Source organism: Eulemur rufifrons, chromosome 9 (assembly GCF_041146395.1).
Source record: "Eulemur rufifrons isolate Redbay chromosome 9, OSU_ERuf_1, whole genome shotgun sequence".
Lineage (NCBI taxonomy): Eukaryota > Metazoa > Chordata > Mammalia > Primates > Lemuridae > Eulemur > Eulemur rufifrons.
Genome location: NC_090991.1, coordinates 18,756,703 through 18,769,012, shown reverse-complemented (window position 1 = coordinate 18,769,012; position 12,310 = coordinate 18,756,703).

Genomic DNA, 12,310 nt, shown 5'->3' with positions numbered 1-12,310 from the left:
TAACATACCAGGTTCCAGCTGTTATTTCGATTGCATCTAACACGCTTGAGGTATACCAAGCACCTGTTCTGGGCCAGGTGTTGTGGATATGTTGCCCTAGAGAGGAGGATAGACAAGCGAACGATAGGTGCTTAAAGTAAGAGAACTGTTGTGGAGCCTGGGGAACCGAGGAGGAAGAGGTCGGCTGCACCAGTGGAGGAGAGGGCCAGGAGAGCTTCACAGAGCAGGTAATCCAAGCTGGTCCCTGCTTTTGCCTCTGTTCCCACCTCCACCCTCTCAGCCTTCTCAATGCAGCAGCTGGAGGGATCATTTAGGAATCAGATCAGGTCACTGCTGGCCTCAAACCCCTCCAGTGGGTCCCCATTTCACTCAGAGTAAAAGCCAAAGTGCTACGATGGTCTACAGGGCCTTACATGACCTGCTTGTCCAGCAAAGGAGCATGTCACCCAGTCCCTCTGCAGCTGGGTAGGGCCACAGGGCCCAGGTCTCACCAAGGGGATGGTACTGCGAGTGGTGAGTGTGTCTTCCCACCTCACTTGCCCGAGAGCAGGTGCTGACTTGGGCTTTTTCACTTTCCCTTCTCGTCTCTGACCAGTAAGGCCACAGCCAGAGCAGCCTGGGAAGCTGCAAGGTGAGGGTGGCCCCTGAATGACCGCATGGAGCAGAGCTGCCTTCTGTCTGCCATATGCACAGTGAGGCCTCAAGGTTCTAGAAGTGAGTGGCCCCATTCAGCTGCCCTCTCATATTTCTGTAGTTGTTTTTGATAATCGGACATTTCTGTCTTTGTCAGACTTTAATTATTGGAATGCTTTTCTCTTTGCCTCTCTTCTTCTAAGTTGGAACTTTTGATTTGCTGTAGGCTGGGAAACCAGATCATCAAGTTTCTTACAAGTAAATATGGTGGGGGGGGGCAGGGCAGAGAAGATCATTTGTGACAAAAGTGGGCATGCTTTAGCACATACGCTCTGCGGCGTCTATGGCTTCTTGGAGGCTGTTTTGGCCCTCTTCGTATTTTCTCTTGTTTTCTAGACTTTGGAGTTTGCTGAAAAGTAACCTCAGAATAACAGAGGTGTGACTGCCCTCTCTTTTGCAGGAAAAAAAAAAAAAATTCTCATCTGTCCCTACTAACAGGGAAATTGTGGCCCACAGACAATGCTAATCAAAATCCAACCAGTTTTCCTATGGAAATGGACAAGTTTCCCTTTGAAAGTAAAGTGTTAAAGGGCCAAGAATAGTTAGGACAGTTCTGAAGAAGAATAAGGCAGGAAATAAGGAGGGAGGGGGCTTGTCCTACTGTGTAAAAAGATTTATCATTAGCAAAGCCAGAAAAAGAGACCATGGGTCCAAGTGGAGGACCCAATGATGGGCCACACAGTGATGGCAACTTGGACCATGACGCAGGTGGTTTTACTACAAATCAGCAGGAAAAGAAGAGACCAAATGGAACATGATACCAGAACAACTGGCTAACATATGCAAAATGTAAAATTAGATTCCTTCCTCACAGTGCACACAAAAATAGATTCCAGATATATTTTAAAAAACTGAACATAAAAAGCCAAACTTTAGAGCTTAAAAAAAATCTACAAGTGAATATGTCCATGAACTTGAAAGGTTTCTTAGATAGGACACAAAGAATGCATGTGTAAAGGAAAATATTGATACATTTGATTACCTTAAAATTTTAAATTTCTTTATGGCAAAAAGTAACATAAAAATGAAAAAGCAAGATATTTGCAATTCATTGCAACTTGTTTGTATCCAGCATATACAAAGAATTCTTATAAATCAGTTAAAGAACAATTCAAGAGAAACAGGAAATTCACAGAAGAGAAAACCCGAATGGCCATAAACAAATGAAAAACACTCAACACATTAGTAATTATGGGAATTAAAATCAAAATAATGAAACCTCATTTCACACTCATCAGATGGGCAAAAATTAAAAAGACTAATGATACCATATTGGTGAAGATAAGCGGAAATGAGAACTCATAAATTTCTGGTGGGTCCATAAATAGGTATAAGCCTATAATCCTTTATCTGCAATTCTGAAATCCAAAAACCTCTGAAAACTGAAAGTTTTTTTTTCCCCCTATGTTTGGTTTAAACTCATTTTATGACAAAACCTGATCTGAAACAATTTGAGGCTACTTATAGTTTTAATTCATCACATATTATTTATAAATTTTGCTGAAGAAATGTTAATGTTTGATTATAGGGTGCTGTCCAAACCCCACTGTGGGTTTTAGTTAGTTAGTATATCCACCATTAACATTTTTCAATTTTTATTTTTTCAAATTGTCATACAGTAAAATTGACTCTTCTTTCCTTTTGCACAGTTCTATGAAATGTAACACATAGACAGACTTGTGTGACCACCACCACAGTCAGGACACAGAACAACTCCCCCAAACTCCCTCGTTCTCACCCTTTCTAATGCCTCCCTCCCCATCACCACCCCTACTCCTGGCAACCATTGACCTGTTTTCCACCCACTATAGTTTTGTCTTTTCAAGAATAAATGGAACCATACAGCACATTATGTTTTTAAGATGAGAACCATCCTGAGATTTGAAACAATATGGCCCCAGAGGTTTCAAAGAAACTGCAGAGGAACTTGTCAGTATATGGTAAAGGCTAAAGATGAGCCTGTACTGTGATCCAGCAACCATATGCCTAGAAAAAACCCCACATGCTTGCACAAGAATTTTCATTGCAGTGCTATGTGATCACAAACATGGAAACAATCAACGGTCCATCAGTAAGCGAATGGATAAATAAACTGAGGTTTATTCAGGCAATGGGAAACTCTATAGCATTTAAAATGAATGAATCAGATCTACAATGTACCAATATGGATGAATCCCAAAAATATAATGATGAGTGAAAGAGCAAATTTCAGAGGGATTTATACAGTATATCATTTATGTATATATATTAATATATGTGTTATTTATATGTAGTATTTATATAATATAATGTATACATAAATTATTAATGTAGTATTGTACATATTGCTGTATAGCTATTTAGTTCAAGTATACATATATGGTCAAGAAGAATCTATAGTACCTGAGAGTAGCACCTACACAGGGGAGGCATGGGAGGGCTTTAGATTTATCAGAGGTTTTTTTCTTTTTTTTTTAGAAAAAGAGAAATACGAAGCAAATGTGGCAAAATGTTAACATTTGTTAAAACTGTGTGGGCAAGTACAGAGGTTTGTTATAGTGTTCTTTGTACCTTTTTATTTAAAATATTTCATAACTAACTTAAAAAATTGATTAAGGAAAAAAAAAAAAGAGATTTCAAGCCAGGAAAAACCTTAGAGATCATCTGATTTAGCACCAAGCCCCTTCTCCACTTTGCAGATGGGGAAGTAGAGGCCCAGGGAGAGCACGCCATCTGTCCAAGGTCATGGCATAAGTGAACAGCTGGGATTAGTATGTGCATCTCCCAGACTCATTCAGTTTCACCAGGACATTTGCCAAAGGGTACTTGGGGTATCCCTGACTCAAGCTTAAAACTTGTGCCCAGATTTGGAAAACCATGTTGAGCCATTCACCCCACTGTACCAGGTCAGTGATCGTGGCCACTGGGGACAAGCACCTGTTCCATGGCAAAAAGTCCAGATTCCTTCAGGGGCCCTTTTGCATTCTGGGGACATCCATCAGTCTACCATCCACCCACCCATGTACCCAGCACCTACACATCCATTCTCCCTTCCTCTTCCCCTCATCTCCCATCATCAGAGGGTCCAACATTTACTGGGTGCTCACGCCACTTGCTTAAGAGCAGAGGACACAGAACTGAGTAGTTTCCCAAGCTACAGGAGCTCACTGTCTATTAGTGAAATAAATAAGTGAATTAAAATAAACAAGCCACGCGGTGGCTCACGCCTGTAATCCTAGCACTCTGGGAGGCCGAGGTGGGAGGATCGCTTGAGGTCAGGAGTTTAAGACCAGCCTGAGCAAGAGTGAGATCCCCGTCTCTACTAAAAATAGAAAGAAATTATCTGGACAGCTAAAAATATATATATAGAAAAATTAGCTGGGCATGGAGGCACATGCCTGTAGTCCCAGCTACTCGGGAGGCTGAGGGAGAAGGATTGCTTGAGCCCAGGAGTTTGAGGTTGCTGTGAGCTAGGCTGACGCCACAGCACTCTAACCCGGGCAACAGAGCGAGACTCTGTCTCAAAAAAAAAAATAAATAAATAAATAAAAATAAAATAAAAATAAATAAACAAGCCAAAAACAACGATAACAACAACAACAAAGACCAAACTTCTGCAGTGTGGCAAATGCGTTCCTGGAGGCATTAGGTACAGCAGGAGCAAACAAGGAGGCTTGATCTGTTCTGGAGGGGTCTCAGGCTGCCATGGAGAAGAATTTTTTAAAAAGTTCTAATTGTGGTGAAATACATATAACCTAAATTTTAGCATCTTAACCATTTTTAAGTGTAAAGTCCAGCGGCATTAAGTGCATCCTTACTACGGTGCTGCCATCACCACCACCCACCCATGGAACTTCTTCATCTTGCAAGACAGAAACCGTGCAGTACCTGTGAAATAACAACTCCCCGTCTCCCTCTCCTGAGTCCTGGCAACCACCATTCCTCTTTTTGTCTGCATGAATTCAACCACTCTAGGTACCACATATAAATAGAATTGTAGAGTATCTGTCCTTTTGTGATAGGCTTATTTCACTTAGCATGATGTCCTCCAGTTTCTTCCATGGTTGTAGTATTGTTAGGTAGACAGCTAGGGACCTCCGGCCCCTCCTGGGGACAAGGCAGGCAACTGCCACACTGCAAATGCAACATAGAAATGAGCATAAGAAGAGTGATCTCCTATGAGGATTTGACTTTTCCAGTTTACTGCACACACATTTACACACGGAGGTGACTGAAATGATGCCTGATTCAACCAGAATGGGAAACCAAAGTAGCTGTAATAGTGTTATTGTCAGTAACTGTGGGAGGACAATTCACTTGCATTTCTATTTTGCCCTTAAAACTTGCACAGGTGGCAAAAGCAAAGGTGGAAGCAATCCACTAGGACCTCGATGAAGCCCAGTGGCTCCTTTGAGTGGGCTGAAGTTGATCTGAAGGCGGACATGGGAAGGAAGGAGAGTCAGGAAGGTGGGGCCTCCTTGCCGTTTTGATTTGCATTTCCTTAGTGATTAGTGATGTTGAACATCTTTCCACGTGCTTATTGGCCATTTGTATATTTTCTTTGGAGAAATGTCTATTACAGTCCTTTATCCATTTTTGGTTGATTTTTTTGTTGTTGTTGTCTAGTTTTAGGAGTTCTTTATATATTCTGCCTGGATATTAACTCCTTTTCAGATCTATGCTTTGCAAATACTTTCTCCCATTCTGTGGGTTGCCTTTTCACTGTTGATTATGTCCTTTGACGCTCGCCGTGGCGATTTTAAAGGGCAGGTAGAACTCAGTCATCTGGGCGGCAGTGGCGTGAGGGGAAGGTGTTTCGGTCCGAGGAAACACACGGAGGAGAGAACCGGCAAATGCAGGGAGCCGAGTCTTGGGCGCGTGGAGGGGGCGGGGAGCGGCAGGGGCGAGGCTGGAGGAGCCGCGCGGCAGCCCGCCGGCTTCAGTGTAAGGCGCCGCTACTCGGAGAGGCGAGGACCTGCCTCAGCGTCCCCTGCTGGAAGTTTCTCGGATATGCAAACTCTTGGAGCCCGTGCGGCGGGGCGGGGTTGTGACACGTTCCCGGGATTATTCCCAGGTCCGGTCGAGTGTGAGCGCCGTGCTCAGGGCAACCGGGAGCCTCCGAGGGGTCTGGCTAAGGTTTTGGAAAGATCGCCGGGTGCTGGGAAATGAGCTGGGCCGTTCTTCAGGCGGGAGCGCCCCGGGCGTGGCGCCGCCCCATCCTCGTCCAGCCGTTCCGGCCCCTGTCCGACCCCTCGGTGGCGGCCCAGCGCCCCGGCCTCCTTCCCTCACTCGGTGGGCTCCGGGGTCAGGCCCACGTTCCTCTCACTTCCCGCCATTGTCCTGGGTTCCTGCAGCCGCGTCTCTGCTGTCACCCAGGCCGCCCCCCAGCCCCGGGGAATGACGACTCATTTCCTTTCTCTGCAGTGACATAATCCTGCCCCCAGCGTGGTCCGGCCCTGCAGGCGGCAGACTCCCTTTCCTGGCCCCGCAGTGCGCCTCTCGGCCGGCAGGGGGCGCCCGAGCCCGCAGCGCCCGCCCGGGACTCCCGGGTCCCCCGGCTGCGCCCCTGCGCCCGGGCCTGCGGGGAGGGGGACCGGAGCAACGCCTCCGCTCGCCCTCCCGCCGGCCGGCTGGCGGCTCACGATGGGGAAACTGAGACCTGGGGAGGTGTGTCTTCACCAAGGCAGCACAGCCCACCTGGGAAGTGGGGGCCTGGAATTTGGGACTTTTGACCCTCCTAGGCCCGTGGTTTTCTCCATCCACCCCCTTGGTATTTCCAGCACAAAATCTGCAGACAGTGTCCCCCCAACTTTGATCATTTATGCGCCCTGAAATGTGGTCGGACCTGGAAGCAGCAGGAGCTGAGGGCAGCGTGAGCTCCACCTGGGGAGCACGTGGAGGCTGCAGTTGTCGGCAGCGCTGCCCCGGCCCCTCTGATCCTCACCCTCGCGTGCACCCCCGGCCCCTCTGACCCTCACCCTCGCGTGCACCCCCGGCCCCTCTGACCCTCACCCTCGCGTGCACCCCCGGCCTCTCTGATCCTCACCCTCGCGTGCACCCCCGGCCCCTCTGACCCTCACCCTCGCGTGCACCCCCGGCCCCTCTGACCCTCACCCTCGCGTGCACCCCCGGCCCCTCTGACCCTCACCCTCGCGTGCACCCCCGGCCCCTCTGATCCTCACCCTCGCGTGCACCCCCGGCCCCTCTGACCCTCACCCTCGCGTGCACCCCCGGCCCCCAGCACACTTTGCTGGACGTCAGGACCCGGCGTTGTCCCCTCTGCGTTCCCTCTCAGGTTTCAAGTAGGCAAAGAGACTTTCACAAGACCTAGAGCCACTAAAGGGTGCGTTCCTTTAGGACTCATGGAAGAAGGAGTGTGAGGGCCTCACAGTGAGCTGGGGCTCACACCACACCTGTCCCGCCTCAGGCCTCGTCACCTCCGCACCTGCCCAGATACTGAACGCGGAAAGCTCCGCCCAGTGTCTGGCATAGTGTGAGGACTCCATGTACGGTGGTTATGATTATTCCTAAGCAAGTTACCCAACCTCTCCGTGCCTCAGGCTTCCTCCTTTGTAAAATGGGTGTAGTTGCAGCGTAGCTCGGAGAGTTATTGTGAGGATTAAATGAGCTTGTGCATGGAAGGTACTTAGAGCAGGGTGTGATGTCCAGTAAGCATGTACCAGTCCGCCAGCACTCGGGCTCCGTAAAGGCAGAGTTGTCTGTTGTTATCTTCTTTTTAATTTATTTTTTAATTGACAAGGTTTTATATATTTATGGTGTATAATGTGGTGCTTTGTGATAGATACATGCATACATCTGGAATAGCTAAATGAAATTAACTAACATATGTATTACCTCATACACTCATTATTTTGTGTGTGTGTGTTGTGTGTTGTGTGTGTGTTGTCTGTATCTCTACACTTAGGACAGTGTCTGGCACAAAGTAAGAACCCGATAAATACTTGTTGAATGAATGAGTGTTAGCTATTATTAATTATTATTGTCTAAGCAAGCCTAGTGGACCAAAGGGAGGACTCTTGTTTGTGTTTTTTTTTTTTAGAAATGGGGTCTCCTATCACCCAGGCTGGTCAACTCCTGGCCTGCAAGCGACCCTCCCACCTCAGCGTCCTGAGTGGCTGGGATTTAGCTGGGATTACAGGCCAGAGGGGATGATTCTTGAGGGCCTGCGTACACGAGGGATAGAGGGCTTCCTGGGAAGAGGTCATCCTAGGGAAAGAGTTGAAGAGTATAAGACATGTTCAAGGACAGGGCAAGGAGAAGAGGGTGATTCGGGGTAGAGCACCCTTGGTGTCTGCACCTGAGCCCCAGGAGCAGTGTGGAAAGATGTGGACGATTTCGTGAACATACCTCCTGAGTCCCTGGGAAGCACACCTCAGAAGGGTGGGAGACACCTGCTGGGCATTCCCAGGAAGATCTGCAGGGACTGTTGGGGACAGAGCCAGAGAAAGCTGGTTACTGTTATGTGTGGCCCTATTTCTGTCAACTGACTGATGTGGGCTTGGAGGACAACTTGGCGGGCAGCCTGTTGAGGAGTGGGTTTGCTGTCCCTGGAAGTACTCAAGCAGGGACTGGCACCCCCCTGGGGAATGGTGTAATGGAACCCACTGATGGATGGGAGCTTGGGCTGGAGGGACCCCAAGGTTGCTGCTGTGAAGCAGAAACAGCAAAGTAGAGGGTATCTCTGAGACCTCCCATTCCTGGCCCTGCAGGGGGGGAAATCCCTGGGAACAAAGGCTCATGGGAAGGGAGTGTGCTACTGCACATTCTGGGAAATTGTACCTCGCTTGTCTGAACTTTCTCCTGAGGACAGGATAGCTTTGCCCTAACCCTGTCCTCTCACCTGGTGGCCCAGCTGCCCCCTGATAAGACACTGAATTGCAGTAGGAGGAGCATCTACTGGAGAGGTTTAGAGTCAACCAGATCTGGGTTCAGATCCCATCTCCCCCACTACCTTAGCAAATCCCTTTGGTTCTCTGAACCTCAATTTCTTCAGCTATAAGATGGAAATGAAAGTATCTACTTCTCAGAGTTGTTGCAGGTCAATGTGTATACAATGCCTGGCACAGAGTAGGAGCTTAAAGAATGCTCACTCTGACTCATTTCAGCTTAGGGGGCAGCTGTGTGCTCTTGGGGAGAGGTGAGAGTGTTCCTGAAAAGAAGGTGGCATAGCAAAAGGGCCAGGTGGGATCTTGGGCAACGCCTTTAACTTCTCAAATCCCAGTTTATTCACCTTTAATATGCAGGAAGTGGGGAATGGAATCTCAAACACCTGCTGGCAGGTCCTGTAGACTTTCCTAGATGTGGAAGAACTTTGTGAGCCGTGACTCGGCTTTAGCTGTCCAGATCGGTTGAGGCTTTCCGCCCCCTGCAGCCGCGGCCCTGGCAGGGTTTCTAGCATGCGAGCAGGGGCGAGAGGATGTGGGCTTTGGCATCTCACAAGACCCAGTTAGAATGCTAGCTCCCCCAGGCACCTACTTTGTGACATGGAACAGTCTCTGAGTCACAGTTTCCTAACCTCAGAATGAGGACACTAACAGCTGCTTCGCCGGACCACTGGGAGAATCGAATGGTACCAAATAGGCAAGGTGCTTGCATTTATATAATAGGTGCCTAATAAATGATAATTTATAAAGTGCTTAGAATGATTCCTGGCACATAGTAAGTGCTATGCCAATGTTTACTAAATAACTAACTAGAAATGCACATAGATGAAAACATGCATTTATAAATAGATGCATACATAGATGCAGATATGTAGGGAGAGCAGTTGGATGGAGCTCTTCCCCTCTCTTGCCTCCCACTCGTCCAGAAACTTCTCTGCCAACCTCCTCCCCTCCCAGTCCTGGACCCAACTTCCTCTGGCCACACTGGTGAAACCAAGATTTGGGGACTATAAAAAATGGTTCTTGTTCACAAAGAAGTTGAAGATATGGAAAGAGATGACCTCTACGGTCCGTTCCAGCTCAAACCACCCAGTCAACTGTCATGGAGTCCCCTTCTTTGTGACAGCACCTTTTAAGAAATGTGTCCATGTAAGCTCCTATTTTTGTCCTCCCAACAGCCCCGGAAAGGGTGGCAGGGACAAAGATTAGTCACCCAGCTTCAGAAAAGGGAACTGGGGGACAAGGGAAGTGCTGAGGTGGCCCTGTCCAAATCCCAGTCCGCCAGCCCTGAGCCATGAGGTCACATTACAATAATTATCTGCATTTATTGGATGGCCCTGTGTGCCAAGAGCTTACACATCTTATCTTGATGTGTAATCTCATTAGGTTGACATTAAATCCCCATTTTAGAGGTGAGGAAACTGAGGTTGGATAGGTCAAGTGACTTGCCCCAGGTCACATAGCCAGACCCAGATCTGAAACGCCAAGGCTATTGCCACTAGACTCTGGTCTCCTGACACTCGCCTGGGAGAGCGAGGCCTGGTGTTTCTCCTGGACGGGGCTCAGGCCAGACTCCACAAGAAGACTGGGACTGAGGACCACGTGGGCACTGTCCTTCCCCAAAGCTGGGTTCTCCCCGTGCTCTGTTTCTGTGTCCTCTGAGGCCTGAAGGGCTGTGTCAGAGCAGCAGAAACACTTCCAGCTTTATAAAGGGATTTGTTACAGGGCTTGGCTATTGCGCCATTAATTTTGTAAACAGTCAGTATAAAGCTGTTGTCTTTGCATTCAGTGCAGGGGCTGTATATCGGTGGGGTGGGCAATGGGATATGAAGCAGGGACATCCTTGTAGAGCAAGGACAAGCTGGGACTCACGAGGCTGGGCAGAGACCCATGTTAGTTCTGGTTTCCTCTGACCTTTCGGTGCAGGCGTCATGCGTGAGGAGCAGGCCCCATCTGTTGAGCTGCTGACCACACACCTGGCCCAGGAGTCCAGGAAGCTGAAGGAGGGTCTCGGGAAGGCAGAGCAATGGCAGGCCCAGCTGCTGCCCCACGACCACAGGGTGAGCCAGCAGGTAAGTGACAACATGTGTGAGCTACAAAGGTGCCTTTCCTGCCCTTCTGAGCATTAAAAAAAGAAATCTGTATTAGTCATCTATTGCTGTGTAACAAATCATCCCCCAACCTAGCAGATTAAAACAGCATGCATTTCTCATCTCGCACAGTTTCTGTGGGGCAGGAATCTGGAAGTGGCTTGGCTGGGTGCCTCTGGCTCTGTGTCTCTTACGACGCTGTGGTCCCGCTGTCTGCCAGGCCTGCCACCAACAGAAGACTGCGGCTGGAGGATCCACTTCCAAGATGGGCCACTCACACAGCAGGTGGCAGGAGTCCTTAGTTCCCTGCCACATGGACCGTGCCATAGGGCTGCTTGAGTGTCCTTATGACATGTCCACCAACTTCTCCCAGAACAAGTGACTTTTCCCCGAGAGAAAGCAAAGCAGGTTCCATGATTTCTTTTATGACCCAGGCTTGGCCATCACAAACCAGCATTTCTGCACCATCTTACTTGCTGCATGGTTCAGCCCTACTCCACATGGAGGGGCTAAGGAATACCAGGAGGTGGGACTCAGTGGGGCCCTCCTGGAGGCTGGTCACCATGAGGGACATCAGAGCGCTGCTGCAGTCAGGGGACCCCAGGGAGTTTACCAGGGCATCCTGCCCTCCCAACAAGCCTGAGAGCTCTTCGAGTTCATGGGCAGCCACTCATGTCCTGACATCTCCCCACAGTTGCCGGCACCATGCTGCCTCAACATCTCCATCTGGAAATCCAAGAGGCATCTCAGACTAAGGTGTCCGACACTGAACTTTGGAATTTGCCCGAAGCCTTCTGCTCCCACACTTGCTCCCAGGTCAGTAAGTGGTGACTCCTGCACCTACTCAGGGCCAAACTGTGACACCAGCAGTGCTGTTGTCTCGGTCTCGTTTGCCATGTCCAACCCACCGCAAATCCTCTTAGATGTACTTTCAACATGTGTCTGGAGACCCCTGCTGCTTACCCCCTCTGCTGCTGCGCCCCGATCTAAGCCCCATTCTCTCTTGCCTGGGTCACTGAGGTTTGGTTGCTTCCTGATGGGGCCCCTCGCTTCTGCTTTTGCCCCTTAGAAAGTTTCTCCCCACAGCAGCCAGAGGGAGCCTGTTAAAACAAGTAAGGTCACGTCACTCCTCGCTCAAAGCCCTGCGATGGCTCCCACTGACTCGGGGTAAAAGCTGCTCTTTATAATGGCCTGCAAGGCCCTGCCTGCCCCATCGGGACCCCCGCCCCCTCCTCCACGCCCGCTGACCTCCTGTCTCCCATCTGCCCCTCGCTCCCCTGCTCCGGCCACACTGGCCTCCTTGTTCCTCAACATGCGCTGCCCACCCCACCTTGGTGCCCCTGTTGTTGCAAATTTTATGAGGATTCAATATATGTGCTAGTGAGCCTTGGATGTTTCCGAGGGAAAAGATTCCAGACTGTTCCCTCTGTTCCCTCCGTCTGCAATCTCTTCCCTCGGAAACATCCAGGGCTCACTCCCTCACTCTTTCAGGTTTTATCTCAGATGTCACCTACTCCTTGGGGCCTTCCCCCCAACCCCATTTAATCCAGCAACCCTCACACCCCTCATGCCCTGTCAGCCTTCCCTGATTTATTTCCTTCCACTGTGATTCACATTCCTAGCCGTTCCACAATTTACTTGTTT